Genomic DNA, 13,084 nt, shown 5'->3' with positions numbered 1-13,084 from the left:
TCCCTACTTTCTTCAGATACTCCCTTCCCTGTCCTTCCCTTCACCTGTCCCGTTTCTATTCCATCTAATCTGTGTTTTCTTCCAACTATGGTTTTGTGGAGGGGGGATCATGAAGGGGGAACAATGTTTGAAATGTAAATAAGTAAAATAATCAGAAAGAAAGAAAGAAAAAAAGAAAGAAAGAAAGAAAGAAAGAAAGAAAGAAAGAAAGAAAGAAAGAAAGAAAGAAAGAAAGAAAGGAGATGTCCTATTATTTTGGTATCAGTGCCCTACTGCTTTTAAAAATGTCCACATTATTTTCTAAAAGTTAAAAATTAGACTACCTTTTGGATGAGCAAAGTAGTTAAAACTATAAGAGGTATTTTTTGTCTGTGCTTTATAAAGCTTCCATTTCATTTCCATGGCTCTTTAAAGGCAGGAAACAAAGAAGAAAATAACTGGACATTTGTAATTATTTGTCTGGCTTGCATCCTTCTCTTCCTAAGAGCAGAGTGCTTTCCAAATGTTTGAGGAATTGCCCCTTCCTTTTTTGAAGACTGTAATTAGGGGCCTTGTCCTCTCCTCCCTAAACAGTAGAGATGTTCCCCGTGATGGGCAATAATTTGAGCTCCATGGAATTGAAACCTTGACCCAAGGAACAAGAAGCCTGTCAGTTGCTGACTGAACTGCTTCCACAGGGACCCCTGGGTAGACACTCCCACTACAGGATATCTCCAAGAGCTCCTCTGTGGCCGTCTGCAATGGGTTTTATTTCTGATTCTTTTCAAGTCAGTTTCTCCAGACATGTATGTCAGACCTGAGAATTCCCAATGAGTCATCACAACTCTCTTCGGCTCATGTGAGTCAGAGGGAGTTTCTACAGTATACGACCAAAGATCATCAACTGATATTCAGTTAAGACCTATCAGTCATTCTTAAATCCATGTCTCCATATGCCAGAAATATTTAAATGTAACCAGCTCAATGAAGGTAAGAGATCACATTTCAAGAAACCAGTGTTTTCCTTAGTAGCAGGAACTGAACCCAGGGCCCTGTACATATTAGCCAAGAACTCATCCCTGAGTGCTATCTCTCCTTCTACCTTTTTTTTTTAGTTTAAAATGGAGCCTCACTGAGTTGCTTAGGCTGGCCTTGAACTTGCAATCCTTCTGCCTCGGCTACCTTGTAGCCTATGTTATGATTGTGTCACCAAACCTACCTATGATAAGTACTATTCTTTCGTTTTCTTTAATCAAAGTGAAATCAAATTCATTTGTTACATTTGGGTTTTTTTTACATTTTCTAGAACCAAGTATTCTGTTTTTCCTCCAGCATATTGTTTTTATTGATCATTTGGAAATTCCACACAATACACCCCAATGACACATACTTGACTGGGAAGTGTTATTTGTGATGAGAAAAAAATGATAAGAAGGGAGCAACGGACTCAACTCCTACAATGTTTACCATACAGTCTTCCACTCCCTAGCATTTCAGTTCCCAGACGTATAAAGCCGCTGAAGGAATGACGTCATTGTCCAATCATTGGCTTCTCTTGTTACTCCCTTGGTTTCCCAAGCCTGAGCCTGCATCTCATCCCTGACTTCTCACTCTTCCTCACCCACTCATCTAATTAGCTGAGGGACACACCTTGAGAAAATATTTATCAGAAAACCACATTGATTATGCCTGTAACATTCATCTTCGTTTCCATCACCAAAGGCCCTACTTTGACCTAGTGTCCCGCCGCGTTCTTCAGCTTACTAACTGCAAAAAGCATATTTAAGTCCTCTCAGTGGAGTTTGTCCCTCTTGGTGCATCTTCCTCTGGGATGCAAATCATAGCATGTCCCTCTTCACTTGTGGTCTGGGCAGATAGGAGCGCTGGAAGACAAGGTGGGACAAAGTGAACTGTAAATGCTGGAGGAAATAAGGCTCATTGTGTTCCTATTCTTGCTTGTTTCTCCAGCTTCATCTGTCAGCACCCTGAGCCACAAGCACAGTAGATTCCTATATATAGGTCATCTCATGCCCTGGCTGTGCCACTGCTTGGAGTCTCCTCCCTGCTCTCCTTTCACCTCAGCAACTCTGTTCCTCCCTCCCTCCAGAGCTAGAAATTCTGCTCATCCTATGTTTTCCTGCAGAAGTCACTCTGAGTATACTTCCCACAAAACAATCAATCACACTATATGTTACTATTTTTCTTCCTTCGTGTCACTTGCTTCTAGAAAGGCAAAGTGTGTTCCTTTAATCTGGAAGCATTATCTGATTCAAACAAGCAAGAAAACAAACAAACAAACAAACAAACAAACAAGAAAAACAGAGGAGGATCAGGTAGAAAACAATTGACATGGGCTTGGATTGTAGTTATATCAGTGATAGACTTGCCCTACTAGATTAAGAATCTGAGTTTAATACTCAGAGTTATAGTAAATCAAGTAACGAGAGAGAGAGAGAGAGAGAGAGAGAGAGAGAGAGAGAGAGAGAGAGAGAGAGAGAGAACTGCTCTCTACCAGGGACCTACCTCTGCCCTTCTTCCACTCCTCCATTCAGGACTCTCTAGAGTACTGTTAGACTTGCCACTGTCTCCTCCATCTTAAGATTCACTGCAATCCAGGAAAAAAAGTCAGTATACTCTACTATCCTTCGTGGAACTGGACCTCATGTCTTGCTTAGAATCAATCCCTCTCTCCTAACTGGCAGCCTATCAACCGCCCCACCCACTTCATTTACCTGGTACTCCTTAATCCTTAACCCAGAGCTCCAAACAGAACTTCAAACAGAGGACTGTTGGGATCTGAGGGCTAAAATCCACAGTGATCCCAAACACCATTCTTCTGGTCCACGGCCCATCAGATTAGATCACACAGATTAGACCAGAATGTTACACAGCATACACAAACCTATGGGCACAGGGCAGTTCGAAAAGGCAAGTTCATAGCACTAAGTGCCTACCTCAAAAGTTAAAGAGATCTAATGTTAACAACTCAATGATATGCTTGAATGTGCTAGATAATAGAGAACAAATAACACCAAAAATAAAGTAGATAGGAAGAAATAAACAGATCTGAGATCAATGAACTAGAAACAAAAAAATACACCTGTATATGAGATATATATATATATGTATATATACACATATGGGAAAATATTCAAAACAAAAACAAATCCAGGATCAAATTGGTTCTGTTCAGAATTCTACCAGAGTTTCAAAGAAAAAACAATGTATAACTCCTCAAATTAATCCAAAAAATAGAAATAAAAGAAACATTTCCAAATAATTTTGTATGGTGCCACAATTACCTTGACACTGAAACTGTGAAAAGACTCAAAAAATATACATAAAGTAATACCTCTCATGGAAATAGATGCAAAAGTTCCCAATCTTTCCAAACCAAATTCAACATTGCATCAAAATATTATTCACCATGGTTAAGTTAGCTTCATTCTAGAAATGTAGGGATGGTTCAACATATGTAAATCAATCAATGTAATCCACCATATAGACAGAATAAAAGACTATAGATGTAAAAGATAATATATTATCTTTTTATAATTACATAATTATTATATATTATAATTAATATAATTATACTATTTAGTTATAATTATTTATAATGATATATAATTAAATATAATTATTTAGTAATAATATAAATTAATATCATATAATTAAATGATTTATATAATTATATAATTAATATAAGTGTAATTGATAATTATATAATATATTATATAATAAAAGATAAAATCCTATAAAAATCTACTACCATAGAAGCTTCCTAAGCTATATACGTATATGAAAGTAATTTAAACGGACTTTTTCTATAACGGAGAAAACAATGACCAGACTAGTTATCTTATGCTAATGAATAGAAATTCCAATACCAGGAATGGGTTACATCCTGTTGATTCATTGGCCAAATGAGCCCCTACAATCGCCACTTGTCTGTAGGATATACTGGTGTAATAGTGGCACAAATGTTATGTGAGTGACCAACACTTTGTTAGTGGACTTAAGGCCCACTTCATGAGATGCAACTTATACCGGACACTGCCAAAATGGCCAAGAACCTGAAACTAGATAGATCACAGAACCTAGGGGTGATCTATCTCAACCCTAACTAAGAAGCTATTTGCAACTGATGCAGGCTCTGAAAGGGAAAATCAGTATTCTTCAATAGAGTTGCACTGAGTCATTCCAGGGCAGCCACACTCCAGGGGAAGCCCCAAGATCAGGAGTAGCTGGTTCACATAAAATGGATCTATGGGTTTTTGTGATTTTTTGGTTGGTTCAGCATTTTTCTTCTTATTTCCTTTATTTGTTTCTTTTCGAGGGGTAGAGAATATGAAGTTGGGTAAAAGGAAGATGGGGAATATTCGGGGAGAGCTGGGCAAAAAGAAAGCAGGAAAGCATATGATCAAAATATATGAGGAAAAAATGAAATCCAATAAATACAAAATGTCAACAAGAAAGATAGAAGTGATGGTGAATGCTTATGATCCCTGCTGTGGGATAGTGTAGAGGAGGAAACAGGTAGATTTCTGGGACTCACTGACTGGCCCGCCTCACCTAATTGGCAAGCTTATGGCTAGTGAAAGAGCTTGTCTCAAAAAAGGAAGGAAGGAAGGAAGGAAGGAAGGAAGGAAGGAAGGAAGGAAGGAAGAAAGAAAGAAAGAAAGAAAGAAAGAAAGAAAGAAAGAAAGAAAGAAAGAAAGAAAGAAAGAGAGGGGGTGAGGGAGGGAGGGAGGGAGGAAGGAAGGAAATAAGAGAAAAAGAAAAAGAAAGGTGAATAGAACCTGAGATTGACCTGTGACCTACTATCTCTATTAATCTTGAATGTAGAGATTGTTGGCAAATGTGGTACATCACATGAAACCACCCATACACGAATAAAAAGCATGCAAATGTACACACACCTACACATACACACACACTGAATATATGTTAAAACATTCTAATTACAAACACACCAGAAATATCCGTATTGATTAGACATTATAGAGTTTCAAGATTCTCTAGGACCATTGACCTTGAGTTGCGTAAAGAATTAATGCTGATGAGCAAACAAGTCTCAGGTTCCTATAAACTTTCTATTGACTCAACCTCTGATCTCCACTAGAAACACTACAAAGCTACAGATGCTCTTACGGCTGTGGAATTTTTTTTGTGCTATAACACTTAATATGACAATTCCTGAGCTAGTCCAACAGAAATAATTTAAGGAAAGGGGTGAAGTAAAGCAGACCAAGGATGTCTGAAATGATATACTGCATTTGCTGACAATCTCGGCATCCATGACTGCTAGAAATGATAGAAATGCTGAGCAAGCAACCACAGAACGGCCAGGCTTTTGCAACTAGGATAGAGTCAAAGGGAGGGTATGTCACAGCATGGAAACGTGGTCTCATTAACACTTGTAACAAAAAACAGCAACAATCATGTGTGGGAGAAGACAGACATTTGATATCATCCTTTCTGAACTTATCTTCAGCGGTTAGCAGAGGCAGATGATGTCGGGTCCTCTTGCCCAGATGGTCTTTGCAAACTTATCTATGACATGAACCTTCCCAGTGACTTCAGCTGTGTATGACTAAGTGCAGTAGTGAGGGCAGCTGAGAGTCTGGCATCAAAGGAGTCTTCCACACAGAGAAGAAATGACAGGGAAGAAAAGCAAGCCTCCTCCTGCTTACAAATGCTGCTTTTGTGAAGTTACAATATAGTTACAACATCTTTTTCCTTTCCTTTATCCCCTCTAAGTAGTCTCTCTAACAACGACCTACTAGCACACTCTGAAACAGTCTTGTGTATACTCCCACAATAGAACATGAAGTACAGGAGAAGTCCATCTTCCAGGATGTTTGTCAAAAGACATCAAGTCCTTACTAGGCATGAAATACATCTTCATCTTAATTTTCAACTTTCTGTCTTACAGAAATAGATTTCTCTTATATATAAAATAATCCATTAATGGTATGTTTATTATAGTTGCTTGAAGAAACTAAGAAAACCGGACCATGACAATTACCCACTTTTCATTGCTTTCTGGATGCTAGCAATAATTTTACTTTGTTACATCAGATTTGATCTAGGACATCTTTATTAGTTCGTGTATGTCATCAGTAAATGGTAACTCATTGAAAAGAAGCTTCTAATGAGACTTCCCAATGTTCTGAAAGGAGAAATGTAAGTTGAACCATGGACCATAATTTTTATTTCCTTATGTGATTTTTAGCTATGGGCAGTGAGTGAGTGAGTGTGTGTGTGTGTGTGTGTGTGTGTGTGTGTGTGTGTGTCTTTATAGTGATGTAGTGATGCTAAGAAATTCAGGAAGAACTCTGTCTCTTGCTATGCATTATGTGACCCACCTGCGATGGGGAAGATTATGTAATGTCACTTCTCATAAGAAATATGAATGTTCCATGAATGGTTCCCATTTTTCTTTCTTTCTTCCCATGCCATGGTCACTGGGGATAGCATAGCAAAACTATATAGCTTCTAAAATTCATTTGCTGAGTGTGTTTGCTGGTTTCCTTAAAACTAGGATAATGTTTATGTCTCTATTTTTTTTTGTATTTAAGTTATTTGTAGCTACTAATCACATTCTGAAATATATACATTTTTGTGTATTTGCTTATTGACTCCTCCCATTTGAATGAAAAAAGTAGAACCAAGTGAAGAGGGAAAGAAAGAAAGAAGTCGCATGTGTAATCATGTATATGCATGTGTAATGCACATATTCTTTCTATACTTACTTACTTTATTTATATCCTGACCACAGCTTCCCCTCCTTCCTCTCCTCCCAGTACTTTCCCCCCTGTTCTGGCTGGTTTTGTGTATCAACTTGACACAAGCTGGAGTTATCACAAAGAAAGGAGCCTCCCTTGAGGAAATGCCTCCATGAGATCCAGCTGTAAGGCATTTTCTCAATTAGTGATCAAGGGTGGGAGGGCCCATTGTGGGTGGTGACGTCCCTGGGCTGGTCATCTTGGCTTCTATAAGAAAGCAAGCCAGTAAGTAACATCCCACCATGGCCTCTGCATCAGCTCCTGCTTCCTGACCTGTTTGAGTTCCAGTCCTGACTTCCCTTGGTGATGAACAGCAGTATGGAAGTGTAAGCCGAATAAACCCTTTCCTCCCCAACTTGCTTCTTGGTCGTGATGTTTGTGCAAGAATAGAAACCCTGATTAAGTCACCCTCTATCTCTCCTCCCCCATCTACTCACCCTCCCTTTTTTCTTCAGAAAAGGGGAGACCTCCCAAGGATATCAACCAGCCATGACACATTCTTAATGTACCTATACGATGGCAAGTTTAATTACACAGAAGTTATAATTTCATACATATACATATATACAGTTAATACATAAAATTGATCTAACATAGTATAAATATGTATGTGTCCAATGAGACATTTTTATTAGCATTTCCTATAATCCTGAGACATAAAGTGGTATGCGTTTGCATTCAGATAATAGTATCTGTTTTATCAAAATCCAAGATAAAAATTTTGTTAGTACTATTTGGTAATGGGTGAGGTTTCTGATGAATCTTTTAAATTATGTACATGTACTAGTCATGTAAGCTAGAAGTTGTCACACTAACTATACACAAATTAATTTCCAAGGCTTTGTGTTGAGTTGAAATAGAAGCTAGGGTCTAGGACAGCTGCTGTTTAATGTTTAAAAGTTTGCTGAGAAGACAAATTAAAGTTTTTGAAATTAGGAAGTAAAAAAGGCCAGCAACTGATCCGAATGCTTTTCTCCCTCACTAAACTTTCCTAAGAGTCACATAATAACTGTTTTTTAGTGCCACCTTTTGGGTGGTCTTGTTATTACATAACAGCGAAATTGAGAACTGGAAATCTGGTCTCTGTATGTATGTGCATGCTTGAGAGAGTATTTCATGTGGTTGTTGATGTTGTTGTTGTTGCTGATGCTGTTGTTGTTGTTATTTATTCACTTTACAAGCCACTCACTGTTCCCCTCGTGGTCACCTGCTCCCATAATCCACACCCCCATCTCCTTCTCCACTGAGGAGGTGGGGGTCTCCCTAGGTATGCCCCCATACTAAGTCTCCATGAGGCTAGACATATCCTCTCCTACTGAGGCCAGACAAGGCAGCACAACTAGAAGAACATAACCCTCGTACAGACAACAGCTTTTGGGACAGTTAATTAGGACCCACATGCTACATATGTGCAGGAGGCCTACGTCTACCTCTTGCAATTTCTTTGGTTGGTGGTTCAGTCTCTGAGAGCCTCAAGGATCCAGGTAAGTTGACTCTGTTGGTCTTCCTGTGGAATTCCTACCCCCTTAGAGGCTTAAATCCTGCTTCTGTTTCTTCCACAAGAGTCCCCAAGCTCCATCCACTGTTTGGCCGTGGATATCTGCATCTGTCTGAATTAGCTAAGTACATTCTTCACATTAACTGTATAATTTTTTTTGTACCTGTATGGACTCTGTTCACTTCCATTCTCCAGTAGCATGGAGTGAAATCTCCTTACATGTGTTTTTGAGTCATGTGATTCATCATCTGTCTATCCCATTTCCTTGTCCAGCAACAGCAACCCAGGCATTCATACTCATCTAAACAAGTTTTCAAACTATTTCATCTCCTTTTTGTTTAGTTAATTTCAAGGTCAGGGAGCAACTATGGCTGTGTAGAGGACAAGTGTCACTGTTTTGACCGTGAGAAAAATTTGAAAAGCTTCCTAACCCTTCAGGTTTGTCAATGGAGAAATAAAACCTGAGATAAGTCTTAAAATTCTAATTCTGGAAATTGTGCTCACCTATGCCAGAGAAGGTGCATCTGGCTAACATTCATGGTGAGCTATGCTAGAGAAGTAATTGTAACTGACATCCCTGTTGACCTATGCCAGAGGAACTGCCTGTAACTGACATCCCTGTTGACCTATGCCAGAGGAACTGCCTGTAACTGACATCCCTGCTGACCTATGCCAGAGGAACTGCCTGTAACTGACATTCCTCTTCACCTATGCCAGAGGAGGTGCCTGTCACCTACACTTTAATATAAAATGAGCTGATGCAGGTGAGGTGAGATACCTGCTTCCCAAATTTTATAGCACAGTAACAGAACTGTCCGTCACATCTACTATATCAAAATTGACAAGGATGACGGTCTGACCACAAACTAAGATTTCTCTGCTTAAGGTTATATAACTCGGAACAATGATTGACTGGGGTGTGACACTTGTCATAGTGTATCAATCACTCATTAGAATCTAGGTGGCATATTACTCACTCATCTTAGTTCTCAAGGTTCTGTTCCCATCACTAAAAATAAGAAACCAAGAAGCAAAATATAAATCAAAGAAAGAAAAGTGAAATAATTTTATTTAAGTCAATAAACACAGCATCTATTTATAATTTTTGAGTCTCCCTTTTGTAGTAAAACTCCAAACATCATGGAAGTAATCACGTTCTGATTGGATTTAAGTCCTGTTGCACAAGATGAAACCCATACATAGATAGCACCATTACCCAATGAAGAGTCTGTGGCTAGACCAGACACAGGCCCTATAGGAGAGCCTACCCATTATTCTAAATGGGTGTTGTATTGCACTCCCAGTGACTTATTATCCATCATTCAACCCACATGAGAGAAGCCACAGGAGAACCTACTACCATTCTTCTAAATCACCAGTGACGAGACTCCCGGTGACTTATCATCTATCACTCAACCCACAACAGAGAAGCATTGTTTGCAGTATACGATGATCAACACAGAAATCTACAATGTGCCTAAGTTCAGAGAACAAAAATACTATGGAGTTCTCAGTACTAAATGAAACATCTGTCCCCGATCCTCTTCTCTCAAGGCTCAAGGATAACTGTGGAAGGAGGGATGGAAATAGTGTAGGTAACTAGAGATGATGGGTGACTATGAGGAATTGGTGTTTTCTGAACACAGCATATGAACTCACCGCAGTTTTGATGGCATGTGCAAGACCTGTGCAAGTTCAAGCTAGACCAAACCCCAACATGGAAAGAAGAGATGGACATCAAGCCCCAGCCTTTACCAAGAAGGTATTTGCAATTGTTAGCTGCTAGAAGATAGGAAGCCATTTCTCTCTAAGAGTATAACCCCTGATAAGCCTACCAGAGTTCAGTGGAAGGCTACATGGCCAAAAATTTATGCACAACACAAACCAGACTTTGTGGCTTAAAAAAAAAATGAATAAAAAGAGTGCAATAGAGGCATGTGTCCCTGGTGGGAACTAACAGTCTAATGGGACTGCAGGCCCATTCAACAAGATGGAAACTGTGCCTAGTACTGGAAACTTAGCCAGTTATCCAGGGCTCCTGAGGTTATAGCTCTTGGAGGAAAACCTGCCTCTACCACTTTACTGTTCCAGCATGTTCTCTAACTACATTCTCAAGATGTGTCTTTATACTCACAGATAAGTGTAGCTGTCACCTCTCTATGAGAAAGCTTCCCTTTGTTAAAGACAAAGACTACTACAGAAAACCAAAGCCAATCAAAATGCATAGTTGTAGACCCCAGGAAAACTGACACATTTATACTACAACTACTGCTAGGGATCAGAGCAGAAGAGAGTGCAGAAAGATTGCAACAGCAAGAAGAAAATGGCATTTGCTGTAACATTGTGTCTCCTTGGAAGGTCAGAAGCTACACCATAAGTTTCACCAACATGGCCACCTAAACACGACCTGAACAAGGACATTTTCATCCTCTTGCTCACACAATAAATATACAGACATCAAAATGGGAAAGCCCAGGCTGGAGAGATGGCTCAGCATTTAAGAGCACTGACTGCTCTTCCAAAGGTCTTGAGTTCAAATCCCAGCAACCACATGGTGGCTCACAACCATCTGTAATGAGATCTGATGCCCTCTTCTGGGGTATCTCAAGACAGCTACAGTGTACTTACATATAATAAATAAATCTTTAAAAGAAAAAAATGGGAAAGCTCACACAGCTGCAAGCCTAGATACAGAACTACAAGCAATTAAGGAATGTTTGAGAATGGAAAAAGTAGCCTTACTCAAGAAAAAGCATATATTAATTGGATTCAGTACCAAATGATCAGCCATGAAACCCTATATACACAAGTACCATTATATAGACTAAGCAGTTTATATTGTGTATGAAGAAACACACACACATATACATACGCATGTGTGTTACACTTAGAATATAAATAAGCATTTGTGTTACACTTATATATATGTATATACACATACACACATATATTTGTGTGTGTGTGCATGTATGTATATATATATATATATATATATATGTATATATATATATATATATATATATCAACAATTAAAGAAAGGAAGACCCTGAATTTTAAAGTGAGCAGTGTGGGAGGGAAAACATAGAGGGAGATGGGAGAAAGAAAGGGGAAGAGAGAAAATGATGTAATTATACGATAATTCTAAAAATCATTCTTGTGAAAAAACAGAAGGACTCAGAATCAATCGATTGAATATGGAGGCAGGAGATAAGATTACTATAGTTTATGGTACCTTAGAGAGCTCAGCATGGTGACCAAAGAGCCATTCACTTAGGACACTCAGGAGTAGTCAACGTTGCTTCATTATGATCAGATTTAGAAATAAAGAGTAAGGCAAATCAGAGAAAAGCAGGAAACTGATGAAATGTGGTTGAATCTGAGCAGGATGTTTGAGAAATGTAATCATCCTAGAGAGTGAAAGCTAAAATCAGTCTTCAGTTTTAACTTGGGCTGCTACCCGCAGGATGGAGTTGCTAGGCATGCTGGGAGTAATCAGCGATTGGAACAATAGAAAGATGCCTGCGAGATAAGAAAGAACTTTTTCCCCTTCCAGGTCGGGAAGTTGTAAGATGGTGATCAATAGTGACTGTTTGAGTGAATACCGAAAACAGTGTTCCCAACTATGTGCCTCCGTTCTTAGATTTATCAACACCGGTGTTTGCAACAGTGTCTACTTCGAGATGCTTCTACACTTCACAGTGGAATAATTATGCAGAAATCATTTGACATATGTTCATACTGCTCACTAGTTTCTATCTTACATGCCTTTGGTAAATTTCGTTGCTATTTCAGTAAAATCCTGATTTTAGTTTCTTGGTGTAAAAGTGCCCTGGATTGCCATTCCCTAATTCTCTATCCTTTTATCCCTGACCTTCTGAAAAATAAAACACATTTCTCAATCTCACGAACATTATTTTTTCAGTTATTATTATTATTATTATTATCATTATTATTATTATTATTATTACTATCCCTTAATCTTCTTGTAAAGCCCAGACTTTATCCCTCTCCCAGTCCACCCTCCGACTGGTCCACATCCCACACCTCCTCCCCACAGCTGTCTCCAAGAGGATGTCCCCATTCCCCACCCCACCAGACCTCCCCACTCTCTAGGGCCCCAAGTCTATTGAGGGTTAGTTGCATCTTCTCTGACCAAGTCCAGACACTGAAGTCCTCAGCTGTATATGTGTTGGGGGCCTCGTACCAGCTGGTATGAGATGATATATCCTGTCTGGTTGGTGGCACAGTGTCTGAAAGATCTCAGGGGTCCAGGTTAGTTGAGACTGCTGCTCCTCCTACAGGGTCACCCTCCTCCCCAGCTTCTTACAGCTTTTCCCTAATTCAAGCACAGGTGTCCCCGACTTCAGTCCATTGGTTGGGTATAAATATCTGCATCTAACTCTTTCGGCTGCTTGTTGGGCCTTTCAGAGGGCAGTCATGCTAGGTCCCTGTTTGTAAACACACCATAGCATCTCCAATAGTGTCAGGCCTTAGGCTTCTCCTTGAGCTGGATCCCACTTTGGGCCTGACACTGGACCTCCTTTGCCTTAGGCTCCTCTCCATTTTTTGTCCCTGCAATTCTTTCAGACAAGAACAATTCTGGCTCAGAGTTGTTTTTTTGTTGTTGTTGTTATTGTTTTGTTTTGTTTTTTGTAATTGTGACTTCTTTCTTTTAAATTCTATTTTTCTTATAAAAGAGTAAGTCTGCTTTTTGTCACTTTTGGCATATGTGATTCTATTTGCTTAAATGTGCCTATTATAATGGTATTTCTATGTCATTGTCTAGTAATCCCAATGTAAAGATCATATGGATCTGATT

At 39.1% G+C, this 13,084-nt stretch overlaps 1 long non-coding RNA gene across 1 annotated transcript; it reads right to left on the bottom strand.

Annotated features, from left to right (window-relative positions):
* Window positions 1-1,304: 1,304 nt before the first annotated feature.
* Window positions 1,305-8,866, bottom strand: 4930556C24Rik (RIKEN cDNA 4930556C24 gene). The gene is made up of 4 exons (NR_040506.1): window positions 8,770-8,866; window positions 2,712-2,881; window positions 2,503-2,584; window positions 1,305-1,862 (listed from the first exon to the last, which is right to left on the bottom strand). It is a non-coding gene; the product is annotated as an RIKEN cDNA 4930556C24 gene (long non-coding RNA).
* Between the last annotated feature and the right edge of the window lie 4,218 nt (window positions 8,867-13,084).

Source organism: Mus musculus, chromosome 16, assembly GCF_000001635.26.
Source record: "Mus musculus strain C57BL/6J chromosome 16, GRCm38.p6 C57BL/6J".
In the NCBI taxonomy this organism is placed as follows: Eukaryota; Metazoa; Chordata; class Mammalia; order Rodentia; family Muridae; genus Mus; species Mus musculus.
Note: the sequence above shows the minus strand (reverse complement) of the source record. Positions and strands in the feature narration are given on the sequence as shown.